Here is a 17,672-nt window from a genome sequence, read left to right on the forward strand (position 1 = left end):
TGTCAGTTGGTGGGAAGTGGTATGTTCTTGTGATCGTGGACGATTTTTCTCGTTATTCTTGGGTCTTTTTCATGAGAACCAAGGATGAGGCCTTCGAGTTTGTTCGAGACTTGATCTTGAGGTTGAAAAACAAGCTACCCCAGGCCATGCGAGCGATTCGCAGTGATAATGGCACAGAATTCAAAAACGCTCGTTTTGACGCCTTTTGCAGTGATCAAGGGCTTGAACACCAGTATTCTTCTCCCTACACTCCACAGCAGAATAGAGTTGTAGAGTGGAAGAATCAGACGCTGGTTGAGATGGCGAGGACGATGCTCGATGAGCATAGGACTCCTCGCAAATACTGGGCTGAGGCGGTTAACACCGCTTGTTATGTGTCCAACTGCATTTTCTTGCGTGCTTTCATGCACAAGACTTCTTATGAGTTGCGATTTGGACGCCAGCCCCGTGTTGATCATCTCAGAGTCTTCGGTTGCCGGTGCTTTGTGCTGAAAGATGGAAATCTTGATAAGTTTGAGTCTCGCTCGTCTGACGGCATTTTTTTCGGTTATGCTTCTCACTCCAGAGCTTACCGTGTGCTGATTATTGATACTAACATCGTCAGAGAGACTTGTGAGGTCACTTTCAACGAGACTGCATCGTGCAATTCTTCTGTCTTTGAAGTTGCAGGAGATGATGAGCTCGGCACCTCCATCTTTGAAGATGAGGAGGAAGAAGCCGTGGAGGGCGACGCTAAGGCTACCACGCGTGCTGTGGACCTAGTCGTCTCTGCCATGAGCTCGGACGATGACGACGGCCCCGACCCGACTACGTCTACTTCCTGGGGGCCGATCGAGCAGGTGACTCAGGCTTCACCAGTTGCACCTGAGGAGACACCAGATTTCGTCGAGGAGGAGGCGACTTCAATGCGGGAAGCACCTCAACATATTCAGCGTCGTCATCCACCTCAACAGATGCTAGGTGATCTCAATGAGCGAGTCACCAGGTCCAAGGTAACAAGTATCGCTGGTTTTGCTCATTCAGCATTTGTTGCCTCTTTTGAGCCCAAGGATATTGGACACGCTCTTTCTGATTCTAATTGGGTCAATGCCATGCATGAGGAACTTGATAATTTTGAAAGAAACCAAGTTTGGGTTTTAGTCGAGCCTCCACCTGCTTGTAATCCCATCGGTACAAAGTGGGTTTTCAAAAACAAGCAGGGTGAGGATGGGTTGGTTGTTCAAAACAAGGCTCGTCTTGTTGCCCAGGGGTTTTGCCAAAAAGAGGGTATTGATTTTGAGGAGACTTTTGCCCCTGTTGCTCGTTTGGAAGCTATTCGAATCTTTCTTGCATTTGCTGCTTCCAAGGGTTTTAAAGTTTTCCAAATGGACGTCAAATCTGCCTTCTTAAATGGTTTTATCGAAGAAGAGGTTTATGTGAAACAACCCTCTGGTTCAGAAAGCACTTTATGGTTTGAAACAGGCGCCTAGATCTTGGTATGATAGACTGAAAACATTTTTGCTGGCTCAGAGTTTTAAAATGGGATGTGTGGATAAAACTTTGTTCCTCATGCGGTCTGGCAATGATTTCCTATTAGTTCAGATATACGTGGATGCTATTATCTTTGGTGGCTCTTCTCACGCTCTTGTCTCCAAGTTTTCTGAGCAGATGTCCAGGGAGTTCTAGATGAGCATGATGGGTGAGATGCAGTTCTTCCTCTGGCTGCAGATCAAGCAAACTCCTCAGGGCACGTTCGTCCATCAAGCGAAGTACACCAAGGACTTGCTGCGGAAGTTCGACATGAGTGACTTGTCTCCTCAGCCGACTCCGATCAGTACATCGACGGCACTTGATGAGGACTTGGACGGCGAGGCGGTGGACCAGAAGGAGTACATGAGCTTTGATCGGCTCCCTCCTGTACCTGACGGCGACGCGGCCGGACATTCAGTTCGGCATTGGCCTCTGTGCGCGGTACCAGGCTTCGCCGCGCACCTCCCACAGGCAGGTGGGGAAACACATCTTCAGGTATCTGAAATTCACCCCTGAATTTGGTTTTTGGTACTCTGCGGATTCTTCTCTGATTTTGGTGGGCTTTTCTGATGCCGATTTCGGTGGGTGTCGGTTGGATCGCAAGTCGACATCCGGCACTTGTCAATTTCTCGGTACATCTTTGGTGTCTTGGTCCTCTTGCAAGCAGGCTAGTGTAATGCTTTCTTCCATAGAAGCTGAGTATGTTGCCGCTGCTAGCTGCTGCTCCCAGATACTTTGGATGAAACAAACCTTGCAGGATTATGGATTGAGTTTTGGTAGGGTTCCCATCTTTGTAGACAACATGTCCGCTATTAGCATTGCAAAGAACCCTGTCCTACACTCCAGAACCAAACACATAGATATCCGGTTCCATTTCCTGCGAGACAATCATGAGAGAGGCCACATAGACTTGATCCATGTCCCTTCAGAGAGGCAAACCGCAGATATCCTAATCAAACCGCTTGAGCAGGACACCTTTGCTCGCTTGCGAGGGGAGCTTGGGGTATGTTATCCCTTTTGATCATTGACTTTTCTTTGGATAGCTTTGTAGGTTGTATTTGCTTCTCTTCGTTTTCTAGGTTTGATAGTTGCATTGTGCATATGCATTGTACACGTTTGCATTTTGCATTGCCTCACTTGCACTAGCATTCTTGTATACATTGCTATGATCTTCTAGTGCTTGCTAGTGTGAGTTGATAAATTTGATCATGTATAGCTTGCTTCACTGTGTATATGACATCATCTGAGTTAAGCTATTTTGATTTGAAAATCTGAAAACATGATCACCCTGTCTTGGCTACTAGCATGTTAGGGCGTGTTGAATTGCTTTGCTATCTTATTCATGCTAGTGTAGCTTTTCGTTCAGCAATTCATACTTGAAATGATCTAAATTTGATAAAATTGCTTGAACTGTTCTTGAAATTGATTGAAAAGATCCAAGTGGGATTGCTTGTCGCACTGATCGAGTTTTCGGGACGGCTCACTTTGCACTTGTGAGAACCCGGGCAAGGCTGTGCATGACTGAAACGAGTGTCTTAAGCTTCTGATTGTCTTTGTCATAGGCTTGGCCTCGTTGCTAAGTAAAGCATGACGAGCGTCGGGCGGCGTCTAGGGCCATCAGGAGGCCGAGGCGGGAACGGTGTCTAGGGCCACGGCGTGGACGCGAGATTCTTCCTGCGCGTGGAGTTTTTGCGGTTTTCTCAAAACCGGCCATCTACCCGGGTTTCGCGGACCCTCCAAAACCGCGGACCGGATCTTCGTCAACGTGGAGGCATCACAGGGAAGACTTCGAGTCGAAGAAAGAAACTCCACCGTTGATTGAGGACATGCACAGGGCTGCTGCAGACCCGACCGGTCTAACCGGTCCCTTGGACTGGTCTGACCGGTCTGGCCGCAGCAGCTGGGTATAAATATCCCCACCGGCCCGTGGCTGGGTGAGTCTCTTGAGTCTTTTTGTATCCTCTTCGTTTTTCCTTCTCCCTGCCCCGGCTCCAGGTTAGGGCCAAGGACTCCAACACAAAAGAGGGTTAGGGTTTAGCTAATCACTCAAATTAGTGGGTAGGATGATGGGCGGATGGCTCTAGCCTTTGTATAGGTGAATTCCTCTGAGTATAATGAATGAAATTCGTTTGAGATTCACCTTTGTGTGCTGAGTTCTTGTCCTCTCCCTCCTCTCTTGTGTTTTGGGTTCGAATTCTCCTCTTTTGGTGTGTTTTGTGTTTGGAGGAGACAACCCTTTGAATTCGTGCTTTGTTGTACTCTTTGTGACGATTCCTATGCATCTAGCCTAGTGCCAAACCCCCTGGAATCGCGAGTTCTCAGGAATTGGAGTTTTTGTGTTCTTGAGAAAACCCCAATCCACTTTGATCTTCCCCAGAATTCTCAAGATCCTTTAATCTTTTGGGAGAGATCTCTTGGGGATATGTTCACGGGACAGATGTGAAGGTATCCTCCATGTTTCGTTGGATTTGGACTTCGTTTGCTCGAGATTCAACATTTGAAGCTTTGTTTGCGGGCTGTCTGGGAGCTACCGGTCTGACCAGTCGGTGAAACCGGTCTGACCAGTCTGGGATTTTAATTCCAGTCCAACCGGTCTGACCGGTCTGTGTAAGCGGTCTGACCGGTCTGCGTCTGCCAGGTCTGCTGATTCTAAACCTCGTTCTAGGGTTTGTTTGTGATGGTTTAGCTCTTTCATACCTATTCCAAACCTCACCTAGAACTCTTGAGGGCTTGTGGTGATTTTGGGATATAGGCCGACGGATCAGTTTCAGAAGAAAATTTGATCGGCTCCCATTCACCCCCCTCTGGTCGCCAGTTTCGGCCCCTCAAATACACCATTGTGTTCTATGCGACGAAACGAACAAAACTAGACCCCACTTGCATATGTTTTTATGATGTTTATGACTGGTATTTATTTATATGATCTTTCTGTAGCAACTTATGTGTATATCGGCTTATTGTAGTAACAACTTATGTATAGAACAACTTTTATATGAGTGTATTATATATTTTGTTTGTAGTAATTTATATCTTTTATATGTGGCAACTCATGTTTATAATAAATTCTGATTTTTGGCAACTTTTGTTTAAATGCGTGAAAATTTTTATTTTATGGTAAATTTGTATATAGATTTATGTGTATGACAACTTACTTCTTTTTACTATTTATGTGTATGACATCTTGTTTTTGTGACAACTTTGTTTCTATGGCAATTATAAATATTTTTTTGGAAATTTTTATCTTATATGTGTGGCAATTTATATATGTGTATTGTAGCAACTTCTTTAATAATATCAAACTCAGATTTGCACATAAGTTGCTACTAGTGTAAAACATCTTCAAAATATATGCAAAATGGATCTAGTTTTGCTCGTCTCGTCACATAGAACACAATGGTGCAATCGGTATTCAAAATGAAGATCATATGAAGGAGATAAAATATTTTTTGTGAAGAAATTGCATATTAAAAAAAACAGCAGCATGTTGTACGTGGGTTGAAAAGGGTTGTGGCGGTTGTACATATAGGAGCAGAGTGGAAGGCAGGCCTAGTGGAGGGGACGCGTGCTCCATCTTCGCGCGACAGGTCGCGCGTTAATGGAGTCCGATTGCTAATCGTTTGGTTGCCTGAGTGTATGAAGCATGACTGAGTAGGGAAACTGTTTGGTTGTCTGGACGTATGAGTTATTTTTGCACCGCTACTCTCTCATCTCATGTAGCTTGCGCGTCCCAGCCTGCATCACACCGGCCTGGCTCGACAAAAATACTTAATTCCTTTGTTTTCCGCAGGTGTGGTTGGATTTGGGAGGCGCGTCTTGTGCCGCGGGAGCCTAGCTCAGCCTCTGGCACATGCAACTAAATACACAGAGCAGCAGCAGTGTATAGACTTTGAGATAGTGCTAAATTTAGACACATCATCCAGGTGCTACTGGAACAAAATGCTTGTATTGATAAGGTCGTGAAGTCCAGCCCGATAAAAATATCGTTCTTATCCTCACCGTTGTTGTTTTCTTCCTAAGGGTTCCATGGCTCTTCCCCTTCCCCTTCCCAAATCTGCTCCCTCTTGTCCTCCTCTCGCCCAGATCCGCGCGGCACATACCGGCCGCACTGCACTCCTCCTCCTCTTGCCCAGTTCCGCACGACACAGGCGAGCTCCGCTTCTCCTGTCGCCCAGATCCGCGTGACAGCCAGGCAGGTTCCGCTCGAGCGGCATGGCGCGCGGCAGCCAGGCGGCCTGCACTCGAGTGGCGCGGCACGCGGCTGCCTGGCGGCCGCCGCTCGGGCCTGGCGTACGGTAGCCAGGCGGCGTCCGCTCGGGCATGGCGCGCGGCAGCTTGGAGGGATGTGGGGTAACGGGCGTGCTGCGAGGCGACGGGCAGGCTGCGGCCGGGTAGGATGCGGCATGGCGACTGGTAGGCTTAATTGTTCCACGTTGTGCTATTCATCAAGATTATAACAACATTCTTTCCAATACTAGAGTACATATTACAGATTAGCATGAACATATTATTAAATTGGAGTACAGATTGCAGATAAAAAGATTGATATTGTAGATCATGAGCCTTTGCCATATATGCTCAACCAAGTTAGCCTTGAGTTGATGATGCTTTTCTAGATCACGAATGGCCTCGTTTGCTTCAAGTACTCTAGAGAATTCATGAATTGGCCCATGAGCAAACCCCACCAAAGGCTCAGAAGTTCCCTGCTCGTAATGCTCATTTTCTTGCCTTATGTCATAAAGCTCACTGTCATTGAACCGTACCGAGTAGAAATCCCTCTCATCTTCAACTATCATGTTATGCAGTATAATACATGCATGCATGATGTTTGTAAGTGTTTCTTCACTCCAAAAACGAGCAGTGCCTCGTAGTATTGCAAACCTAGCTTGCAAAACTCCGAATGCCCTCTCAACATCTTTTCTTGCTGCTTCTTGCTTTGTTGCAAATAATTTATGCTTTGCACTATACGGCAATGGGATTGTTTTGACAAAAGTTGCCCACTCATGGTATGTACCATCCGCTAGATAGCACCCCATATTGTACTGATTGCCATTCACTATGAACTGGGTTGATGGAGCACTTCCTTGCAATATGTTTGTGAACAATGGCGACTGATTTAAGACATTAATATCATTGTTCGAACCAGGCACACCAAAAAATGCATGCCATATCCACAAATCATGTGAGGCAACGGCTTCAAGCATGATTGTTGGTACTTTATAATCACCACAGGTATACTGCCATTTCCATGCAACTGGGCAATTTTTCCATTGCCAATGCATGCAATCAAGACAACCTAACATACCGGGGAACCCACGTGCTTCACCTACTTGTAGTAACATTCTAATGTCATTTTAAGTGGGTCTACTAAGATACTGTGCCCCAAAATTCTCTCTAATGCCTTTCACAAATATGGTCAAACACTCTATGGTAGTACTTTCAGCAATTAGCAGACCCTCATCCAATAGATGAGCAGGACTACCATAAGCCAACATGCGCATAGCTGCTGTGCACTTAAGCAATGGTGAAAAACCTTGCTTCCCAAAAGAGTCTCTACGTTGACGAAAATATGGAGACCACTCACCAAGTGTGTGTACGATGCCTAGAAATAATAGATGCATTCGCATCCTGTATCCTCGCCGAAATTGAACATCGGTATACACCGGGTTGCTGCAGAAGTAGTCAGCTTCCAAATGCTTGTTAGCATCTTCTCTTTTGCGATCTATGTACCTTGTCTTTGGTTGGAGGTAGCAGCTAGATCAGCTTTGATGCTTGCATCAATATGTCTTGTTCAATCTCAGCATCTACCTCTGCTTGAATCTCTACTTCAAGTGGGTCATTCATGAACTCCCACATGAGCTTGTCAAGGTCACCATCTAAGTTTTGGGGAGGAGAATGTGATTCTGAAGACATTTTGCTCTACTGCAGCCTCTTGCTCGAAGTATGACAGCGACGTCATCTCTTCTTCTACGCATAGATTCTAGATCTAGAAATCCTCTCTTCTATCTTCTCCACACTGGCGTGTGTGTCCTTGGATGAGCCTGAATCCGTAGATCATGTACTCACGTTCCTCAGTGGATGCGATACCCTGGAATACTCTTGGGGAAAGCTACTGCGGTATCCGTGCGCTTGCGGATTTTATTCATGACGTTACAAAGTACTAACAACTGTGTCTTGCACTGTGCAACTATTCTTCTTCTTTCTGGTCTAACATTGCTATTGAATTCCTCTACAATATTCTTCCAAAAAATTTCACCTTTTTATGAATTCCCCTTCACTGGATCAACAGAATGATGTAACCATGCACTTCCTAGTTTCAGACCCTCTTCCTCACTCCAATTCATACGACCAGCCTTCTTTTCTTCACCATCGCTGGCATCACTCCACTCTTGATTGCTCATATCTTCATTGATTTGTGGTGCAGGAGATATAGGTGAAGCTGGACCTGACCCGGCAACACCTTGGCTAAAAGCCATGAACTCAACTAGTGATGAAGACCGAGCACCTTCAATTGCAGCTCTTCTTCCAAACACTCCATAGGAGGGGAAGCTAAAGTTGGCTTCATATGGCATGCCAAGATGAAATGCTCCATATGGGTGATGGTTCGGAGGCATGCCATAAGGGTTAAAGTTTTGAGGAAACTGAGATTGAAATTGCTGATTGAATGGAGGAAAATTTGCAAACTGTGATGGCCGGTATCCTTGGGTGGATTGATTGTTTGCGTCTCTTTGATCTTGAGAAGAGGAGTTTGAAGGGTTGAAGGAGTTTGATTCATCCACTCAATTGTCTGAATTGTAGCATTTCTTCTCTAGAGAGGGTGGTGGGGCTTTTTTCTGGAGATCATGTTGGATCGATTGGCTCCAAGTTGCTTCTATTTCTATGTGTAGAGATGTATGTATATTTGTAGTTGCAAGCTTGCAGCTTGCAACGGCTAGCAAGTTGTCTGGAACTATCCATGTGTGCAATGGCTAGCAAGCCAACTTGCAACGGTCAATATACAAAACATAATATTTTATTTGAAGCACTCGGTGCAAAACTTAGCTCCGAGGCTATGGTGGAGCTTCGTAGCACCCCCTCCTCCAGCGTATGGACACAGGGAATCTTTGTCAGATGCTCCAGAGCACCCTCAAAATTCCAACGCTAGAGCTGCTCTCACAAGTCTAATATCGAGAGGTTAGCTAGCTGGAACCACGCAACAAAACTGCCAAACTGTCGGCGCATGTACGTAATACATGACTGAGCCGAGCCACAAAACCGTCGAGCTAGTCAGGGCACTATCCCACGGTGGCAGGGCCACCCACCCCAGTCCCCAGAGCAAGCAAGTAGGGCGGCAGGCGATGGGGAGCGAGGTGAACGGCGGCTTCGGCACGGACCGGCCGGCGGCGGAGGGGGAGAGGAAGAGCGGGGCACCGCCATCTGAGGCGCCGGAGATCAGGTTCACTAAGCTCTTCAACAACGGCTGCTTCGTTGACGCTGTCTCGGGTATACGGATACCCCACATGTCCAGTAATACCCATCTCGCTTCATGGCTTGCTGAATTGACCAAGCGAGCATACATGAATCCCATCATCAAGGCCATTGGAGAAATTCTGACGATCTGCTAGCTAGCCTGTAGTGCTAGGCAAAAGGAAAGCAAGTCAATTTGCTGGCTCCATTGCTTCGACCTTGGACCATCTTTTTCTGCTGGATTCTGCTCCTTTTCGACTCTCTCACCACCTACGCGTCTGTCGGGAGCGAGCAGCTACTATGGCATGAGAAGACCGCAAAGCATGCAGGTAGGGCGCCATGGCATTGGAGATCGATGGAGCTTTCCTTGCCACTGTAGGTCTGAGGCAACATGGAAGTTTTACTGTTACTGCAAGCGCTACTTCCTGGAGGCAGCATGGCGTGGAGATGAGTTGCCGCACAATGATGCAAATGGTTTATATAAACCTTGTGGAAAATGAAGAGACTCTCTCTCTCTCTGAGTTAGAACAATACACACTTAATTGTTTCCAAAGGATTTCAACCGCTGCTGGTGGCAGAAGAAGAGATAGTGATGACAGATTCTTAGACCATAATACTATCAGTAATGGATTTTGTTGGGTGGTGCTGGTGAAGATTGAAGAGGTAGTGCTGGTCTGCTGGAGGTCATTGGACACAAGTGCATGCAGCATTTAGTGGCGGAGAATTTAGTGTTTTTTTTCTGGAGATAGAAGGACAGAGGAAATACGAAGGTGGGGGTCGATGTGTGAGTAATCTTAAACAGAGGTGGAGGTAGATGCATGGGCCAGGAGAAAATAAAGAAACACAAAGATTATGTGGCAGCAAGAGGATTGAGAGAAATAGAAATTATGACACCACCATTTGATCAAAGATCGGGTGGTTAAAAATATCAAGGTGATGTGGGTGCACCACATGCTAGAGACATAGCCGTTAATGGTTGTAGTGGGAAGGAGTTATACACTGTGGAATCAAAACTTTCTGTGTGAGAACTGAAAATGTGACATCGAGCTCGGCCATCACCCGAAGCACAAAGCCATTTTGAAGTACTTGAACAACCTAAATATAATATAACACATAATGATGAATTTTCCATTGGTTGAATAAGAATGGGAGCAAAACAAGAAAAAAATGCATACCGTTCTATGAATGGGCCGCAAACTCTCATTCTAAAACCCTCAAGCAAATTTCTCTAGTAGGACAGGCCCAATTATCCCTGCGTGGGCAGCCAAATTGGAAATTGTGGTAGGGAAGTCTGCCTTGCTCTGGAAGGGGGTGATCTTTTTTTTTCTTTAGAAGGGATGATTTTTGGAAGGGGATGGTTGGTTCCCTAGAGCTTGATTGGTCGGCTTCTAATTTAACTTGGTTCATATTTAAAAATTGGTTACTTAATATTTGTGATGTGACCAAAATCATGGCAAGTTACTGAGAGGTTTTCCTCATATATTGTGATGAGTGATTGTCGTAAAGACTTGGAGGTTTTGGCGTGTTAGCTTGATTTTGGCTTGTGTTTGTGTCAGGCTAACCGCTGTGTGTGCGTTTTGTTTATGTTCTTGTGTTTCCTTCTTCAGTGCCCGTGTGGAGCGTTAGGTGTTGACGGGTGGTCAACACGTGGAGTGGACTAACCGTGGTGTAGTCGCGACTCTGTGGAGATTGCGCCGTGCGCTTGGTCTTTGGATTGCAGGTACACGGGCGTCGAGTGTCGACGGAGAGCAGCCGTGGAGGAGCTCAATACGGGCGGCAGCTGTGGCGTCCATTCCTGGATCGAGGGCGCAAGCGGCGACGGAAGACGGGTTTCTTGGTTTGCGCCACAAAACCAAGGAGGCGGACGGCGGTTGAAGACGCCAAGTCGTGGAGGCACGGGCGTCGGTCTCGGGACTGACGGAGGCGACGGGCGTCGACGGCGTCTAGGGCCTCGTTGCGGGAGAGGAGGTGACCAGCGTCGGGCGGCGTCTAGGGCCGTCAGGAGGCCGAGGCGGGAACGGCGTCTAGAGCCACGGCGTGGAGGCGGGAATCTTCCCGCGTGTGGAGTTTTGGCGGTTATCTCAAAACCGGCCATCTACCCGTGTTTCACGGACCTTCCAAAACTGTGGACTAGATCTTCATCAAGATGGCGGCATCGTGGAGAAGGCTTCGTTCCGAAGAAAGAACCTCAGCCGTCAGATAGGATCGTGTACAGGGGAATGCTGCAGACCAACCGGTTTGACCGGTCCCTGGCACCGGTCTGACCGGTCTAACCAACCGGTCTGACCGGTCCATGGAACCGGTCTGACTGGTCTTCGCGGGTATGAATACCCCTTCACTTGTATTAGGTTAGTGCGGCTTTTGTAACTCGTCCGTGGATTGCTTGTTTCTCTAGGCCGCCGCCCCTGTGTCTCTCTCCCCCCGTTCTTCTCTTTAGAATAGGATTTGCTTATGGATTTGTGAGACTTTGTATTGGATTTGATTGGGAAAGGAGGCCCCATCCTCCTTGTACCCTCTGGGCTTTTGAATCAATCCAATCTCGTCCCTCTTGTGCTCTTTTGTGATGGATTTTCGTTTCGTTTTTTGTGCACATGATCGTGACGGTTCGTAGAGCTCTTTGTGGTGATTTCCGTACCCCTAGCCTCGTCCCAAATTCTCTGGAATCACTAGTTCTCACGAATTGAAGTTTTTGAGTTCTTGAGAAAACCCCAATCTTTCTTGATCTTCCCTTAAATTCTCAAGATACTTTGATCTTTTGGGAAAGATCTCTTGGGGATATGTTCGCAGGTTAGTTGCGGAGGTATCCTCCAAGTTTCACTGGATTTAGACTTCGTTTGCTCGAGATTTGCCATTTGGAGCTTTGTTTGCGATCTGTCTGGGTGCAACCGGTCTGACCGGTCTCTGAAACCGGTCTGATCGGTCTAGGTTTTTGAACTCCAGCCCGACCGATCTGACCGGTTGGAGAGAGCAGTCTGACCGGTCCGAGTCTGCCAGGTCTGCAGATTTTCTCGTTCGCTTCCGCGTTTTCTCTCGCACGTTCTAGGGGTGTTTTGTGTTGGTTTAGCTCTTCCATAGCTATTCCAAACTTCACCTAGAACTCTTGAGGGCTTGTGGTGATTTTGGGATATAGGCCGACGGTTTGAATTTCAGAAGAAATTTTGATCAGCTCCCATTCACCCCCCCCTCTGGTCGCCAGTTTCAGTCCCTCAATTGGTATCAGAGCTTGGTTGAGGTTTTCAGTACCTTAATCGGTTCGAAAACCACTTGGCGACCATGGCGAGCCTTGGTAAGATCTCTGTGTTTGCCGGCGAGGACTATGCTTATTGGAAGGTGCGTATGCGAGCCTTCTTGCAAAGCATGGGAGCCGAGGTTTGGGAAATCACTAAGAACCAGGCTTACGAGGTGCTTGCCGTTCGGACCACACCTCTTCAGGTGTCCGAGCACGAGGCTAACGCCAAGGCTGTCAATGACTTATTCGCTGGCGTTTCTCGTGCGGAGTTCTCACACGTCTAGGGTTTTTAGGAAGCCCACAAGGTTTGGACGTGTCTTGAGAACTACCACGAGGGCACACCTCAGGTGAAGGTGAAAGTGATCTAGGCCCCTAAGTGTATTTTGGTGTTAATGACAAAACACATGTGCATTTAATTGTGTAATTGAGCGTATGTGCAGGTGGTGAGTTTGTATAGATGAATCAAGTGACGATGTACGACCCCTCAAAAAGGAAATGAAAAAGCGGAGTCCAAAGGATACTCATGGAATTAGATTTTATATTTGAATTTTGAGTATAGGAACACCGTACTATCAAGAGGGACTTGATTCAAGGGCTTTGATTTGTAACTAGTGCTCAAGAGAACCTAGACAAACACTTGTGAGCCACAAAACAACTCAAAGGAGCAAAAACCGGAGTTTTTCTCCTGCCATACCCGGATACTCCGGGTATAGGGCCGGATACTCCGGACCCCGTTGCCCGGAGTGTCCGGGCTCTGTTCAAAGTCTGAAAACCTAGGGTTGCTCGGATTCTCCGGGCATATACCCGGAGTCTCCGGGTACCCTTTCGCCCAACGGCTATTTTTGGGCTGAAGACTATAAATACCCCCTCCATACCCCTTCAGCCCTCTCTCTTGCCACTTTGACGAGCTGAACTCAAACCTAACCCAAAAAGAGCTCTCTCACTCTCCTTTCTCCATTCTTGAGTGATTTCCTTGAGGGATTCGAGTGAGAAGCAAGCAAGAGCACGGATTAGTGCTAGTGAGCCTCATTTCCATCTCTTGAGCACTTGGTTTTGGTCAAGCCCGCAGATTCAAGTTTGTTACTCTTGGAGCCTTGTGCTCCTAGACGGCTAGGCGTGCTTGTGATTGATCAACCAAGATTGTGAGCTGCACAAGAAGTTTGTAATCTCCATTCCTCATCGAGGAATCCATAGTAAGTAACCTTGGGCTCGAGAGGTGATCTCGCCCTTGGAAGAGGAGCATAGGGGTTCTTGAGCACCATCTCTCGAATCCTTCCTCAACGGAGACGTAGCACCTTCGGGTGTGAACTTCGGGAAACAAATCCTTGTCTCCTTCGTGTTATTTTACTTGATTTCATTGGTATTTGCTTGTGAGACTTCATTTCTAGGGTTTGAGCTCGATCTACTCACTCACGAGTTTCTAGTGAACTTTGTTTGTTGGATATCATCCTTAAGGAACCCCTGGTACTCATTCTCTAGCTCGATCTACTTTTCTTACAGAGTTTCTTGCAGTTTCGTTTCAGGTCGTTCAAACCCGGAGACTCCGGATATAGCTCCGGATACTCCGGACCACCAAACCCGGAGTATCCGGGAATATACCCGGAGTATTCGGGATAGTCTGCGTCTGACATTTTTGTTAAGTGTTTTAAATTGCAGATTGCCTATTCACCCCCCCTCTAGGTATCTTAAGATCCTTTCAATTGGTATCAGAGCTTGGCTCTCCATTCAAAGGGCTTAACCGTCTGGAGAGGTCAAGATGTCAGATGATGAAAAGAACCCGGTGAATCCGGTTGATGAAGGTGAAAAGGCGATACCGGTGATAAAAGAGATAAGAAGGCAGAGCCATCCAACAACAAGAAGAAAGATAAGAATAAGAATGGTGGAGATGAAAGTGAAGAAGAGACATCCGATGATGAGATGTCTTATGAGGAGTGGAAGGCATGGAGGAAAAAGAAGAAGGAGCAAAGGAAGAAAAAGACTAGCTCCCGAGTTATCATTGACTCTAGTGATGACTCCGACACCGATTCCAAGAGAAGAGTCTCACGCTCTTCAAACAAAGGCAGCTCATCAAAGTCAAAAGGCAAAGGCATTTATCGAAGAGTTGCTCATGATTACACTTTTTCTCTACCTAGTGAGCACAATGCATCAATTCATATGGGCAAGCCACTTTTCTTTGATGGTACCGTATATAATCAATGGAAGACTAAGATGTTCGGTTACATGAATGAAATCCACAAGGATCTTTGGAAAGTTGTGGAAGTTGGGTGTGAAATTCCGGATGAAGATGAAACTCCAACACCGATTCAAGCATATGTGCTACAAAGAAATTTCCAAGCATTGAACATCCTACACACATCCGTGAGTCCCGAAGAGTTTGACAAGATAGAGGATGCACCAACCGCCAAAGATGCTTGGGACACTCTCCTAGTGAACCATCAAGGGTCAAGAAAAGTACGAGAATCAAGAATCAAAACTTTAGAAGATGAATTGAGTTTGTTCTCCATGAAGAAGGATGAAGGTGTGAAAGAGATGTACAACCGCATGAAGAAAATTACAAATCAAATCAAATCTCTTGGTGGTGACAAGTGGGGTGACCGTGAGATTGTGGACAAGCTCTTGACCGTGTATATGGCTAGGGATGTTACTCTACCTAGCTTGATTAGAGCCGAAAGAGGATTCAAGCACTTCACCGCTGAGAATGTCCTTGGAAGAATTGAGGCTCACCGTGATCAATTAAAGAGAGTCAAGATTAACCAAGATCTAGCCGAGCTTCAAGAACAAGCGGCCAAGAATAGTGGGTTGGCACTTCAAGCTAAGTCAAAAGTCAAAGAAAAGGCAAACTAATCCTCAAAAAATGAAGGCACTAGTAGTGATGATGATGAAGAGCTTAATGATGAGCAAATGGCTTTCTTTATCAAGAACTTCACAAGAGTATTGAAGAAAGGTAATTTTAGAAACTTTGGGAAGAACAAGAAGTATGAGCCAAGAAGAAGATCTAATAGGCCGTGTTTTGGGTGTAACAAAGTTGGGCATTTCATTGCCGATTGCCCGGAAGAGAAAAATAAGAACAAAGACACCAAAGAAAGCACATCCAAGAGAGATAGATCAAGATACAAGAAGCAAGCCGGAGAAGCTCATCTTGGTTAAGAATGGGATTCACAACAAGAAAGTGAGTCCGAGAAAGAAGATGTTGCAACCATGGCGTTCAAGGCATCATCTCCACATCCTCCAAGCTTGTTTGAAGATCTCACCGACGATGAGGATGAAGATCCCATCATGTGCCTCATGGCTAAAAACTCCAAGGTAACATCTCCAATCTCATCGGACGATGAAATGGATAATGAAGTAGAAGTTGCTAAACTAGTTAAGAAATATGATAAAGAGGCCGCAACTAAAATGATGAAACTAGTTATGAAACTAGATGAAGCGGATGAGACTCTTGAGACACAAGAAGAATTGCTTAGACTTGAGAGAGAGAAATTCAAGGCTCTTGAAAAGGACCTCGCCTATGAAAGGGAGGAAAACAAGATGCTTGTGAACTCAATCAAAGTCAAGGATGGCACTCTTCTTGAGTTGAAAGAGTCACTCTCTAGAGAAAAAAAGTGGATGATTTGACTAGAAAATTTTCTTTTGTCAATGACACTAACACTTTTCTAAGGAAAGATAATGAGAAACTTCAAGAGAGCATAACAAGCTTACAAGCTTACAATGACAGCTGTGGCGTCCATTCCTGGATCGAGGGCGCAAGCGGTGACGGAAGGCGGGTTTCTTGGTTTGCGCCACAAAACCAAGGAGGCGGACGGCGGTTGAAGACACCAAGTCGTGGAGGCACGGGCGTCGGTCTCGGGACTGACGGAGGCGACGGGCGTCAACAGCGTCTAGGGCCACATTGCGGGCGAGGAGGTGACGAGCGTCAACGGTGTCTAGGGCCGTCAGGAGGCCGAGGCGGGAACGGCGTCTAGGGCCACGGCGTGGAGGCGGGAATCTTCCCGCGTGTAGCAGCACCGTCCAAATTAAACCGGCTTAAATTCACTAACCATCATCTTAAAACTTAATCAAGTTACTGTGCACTTAAAACGGTGTAACCTGACAGGCTGTCGGGTAAAATCCCGATTAAACTACTGTACTCCAGGATCACAATTGCACTTAGACCCGTATGAAGACGAGCACAGGTGTTACCAGCATACAGAAATCTTCAAATTAATTTACAACACAGGTTTTACATAAAAGTCTTAAATACAAACAACAGAGTTCAAACGCACAGCGGAAGTTTAAAACTGAGTTCGAAATACAATACGATAACCACAACGTCGATACTAGGTGAGCTCCACATCCTGCCCACCGATGTGATGCCAACCTGCCCAAACTTCACGGGGAAGACGGGGCCCACTCGACGGTCCAACCCGGAGGAAGCGGCTGTCCAATCCAGGACGCACAGACCTCCTCGAAGTCAGCGGGGACACAACCTGCTTAAAAGAGGTACAACAACAACCCTGAGTATACTAATACTCAGCAAGGCTTACCCGACTCTGGGTATACTTAGCCCATTACCTAGACATGCAAGGCTTTTTGGCTCTGGAGTTCTTTTGCTGAATGGCGGCTAGGAGTGAATCCTTACTTTCAATATTTTAGCTCCATTTAGTACAGTGAGTATTAACTAAATTCGCCTAAACATCTAGAGCACACATGGTGGAGCAGATTATTCTTCAGAACAATAGATACAACATTTCATCGCTACCTTTCAATACTTATTCCACTTCTTACTACGATGTGACGCAGTGACCAAGGTTCTCTTAACCGAGAGAGACGGCGAATCGATCCGATTTAACCTTGCAAGGTGGACCTAACTCACACGACACATGTAAGCCCCGTCGGGCCATACGCGTCAATTGTTTCCACATTACCACGGCATCTGAACTACGCCTACTAAAACCCAGGTGATGGGCCCCTCACGGTGAACTCCCGGAGAACCCGGAGGCGGCATCCTATCCAACACCTGCCAACTCCCACGCCCAGCGTAGCATGACGGAATTCAAATCACCGCTGTAAAGTGGTACACAGCTCACTGGTTTCGACTACCTCCTACTTCCGGTATGTGGTTAGTACTGTTCAAAATCGGTCATCAGGGCCAACAACGGTACGGTCCTCAATCGACACAGGCGGAAGTTCATTTTCTCATCTATTCCAACTCATTCCCGCCCGGTCTCCAATTCTTTTTACTCATCATCGTATTTCCAAGCCAAAGCTAAGGGATCAAGATCCTAAACTCGCGAGTGACAGTAATCACTCGACTTCTACCGAATCCTATTTAGCAAAGCATTTCTATCGACACCTGCATACTAGTATAGGCCCACGGTACCTAGGGAAAACATGCATACTATGGTTCCATTCAACTCCTAGAACATAAATGCACAATACTTAAATAAACATTGAATAATTTAAATTATGGTTTATGCTCCGGGGCTTGCCTTGCAGGTCAGCGGGGTTAACA

Source organism: Panicum virgatum, chromosome 4K, assembly GCF_016808335.1.
Source record: "Panicum virgatum strain AP13 chromosome 4K, P.virgatum_v5, whole genome shotgun sequence".
Taxonomy (NCBI): Eukaryota; Viridiplantae; Streptophyta; class Magnoliopsida; order Poales; family Poaceae; genus Panicum; species Panicum virgatum.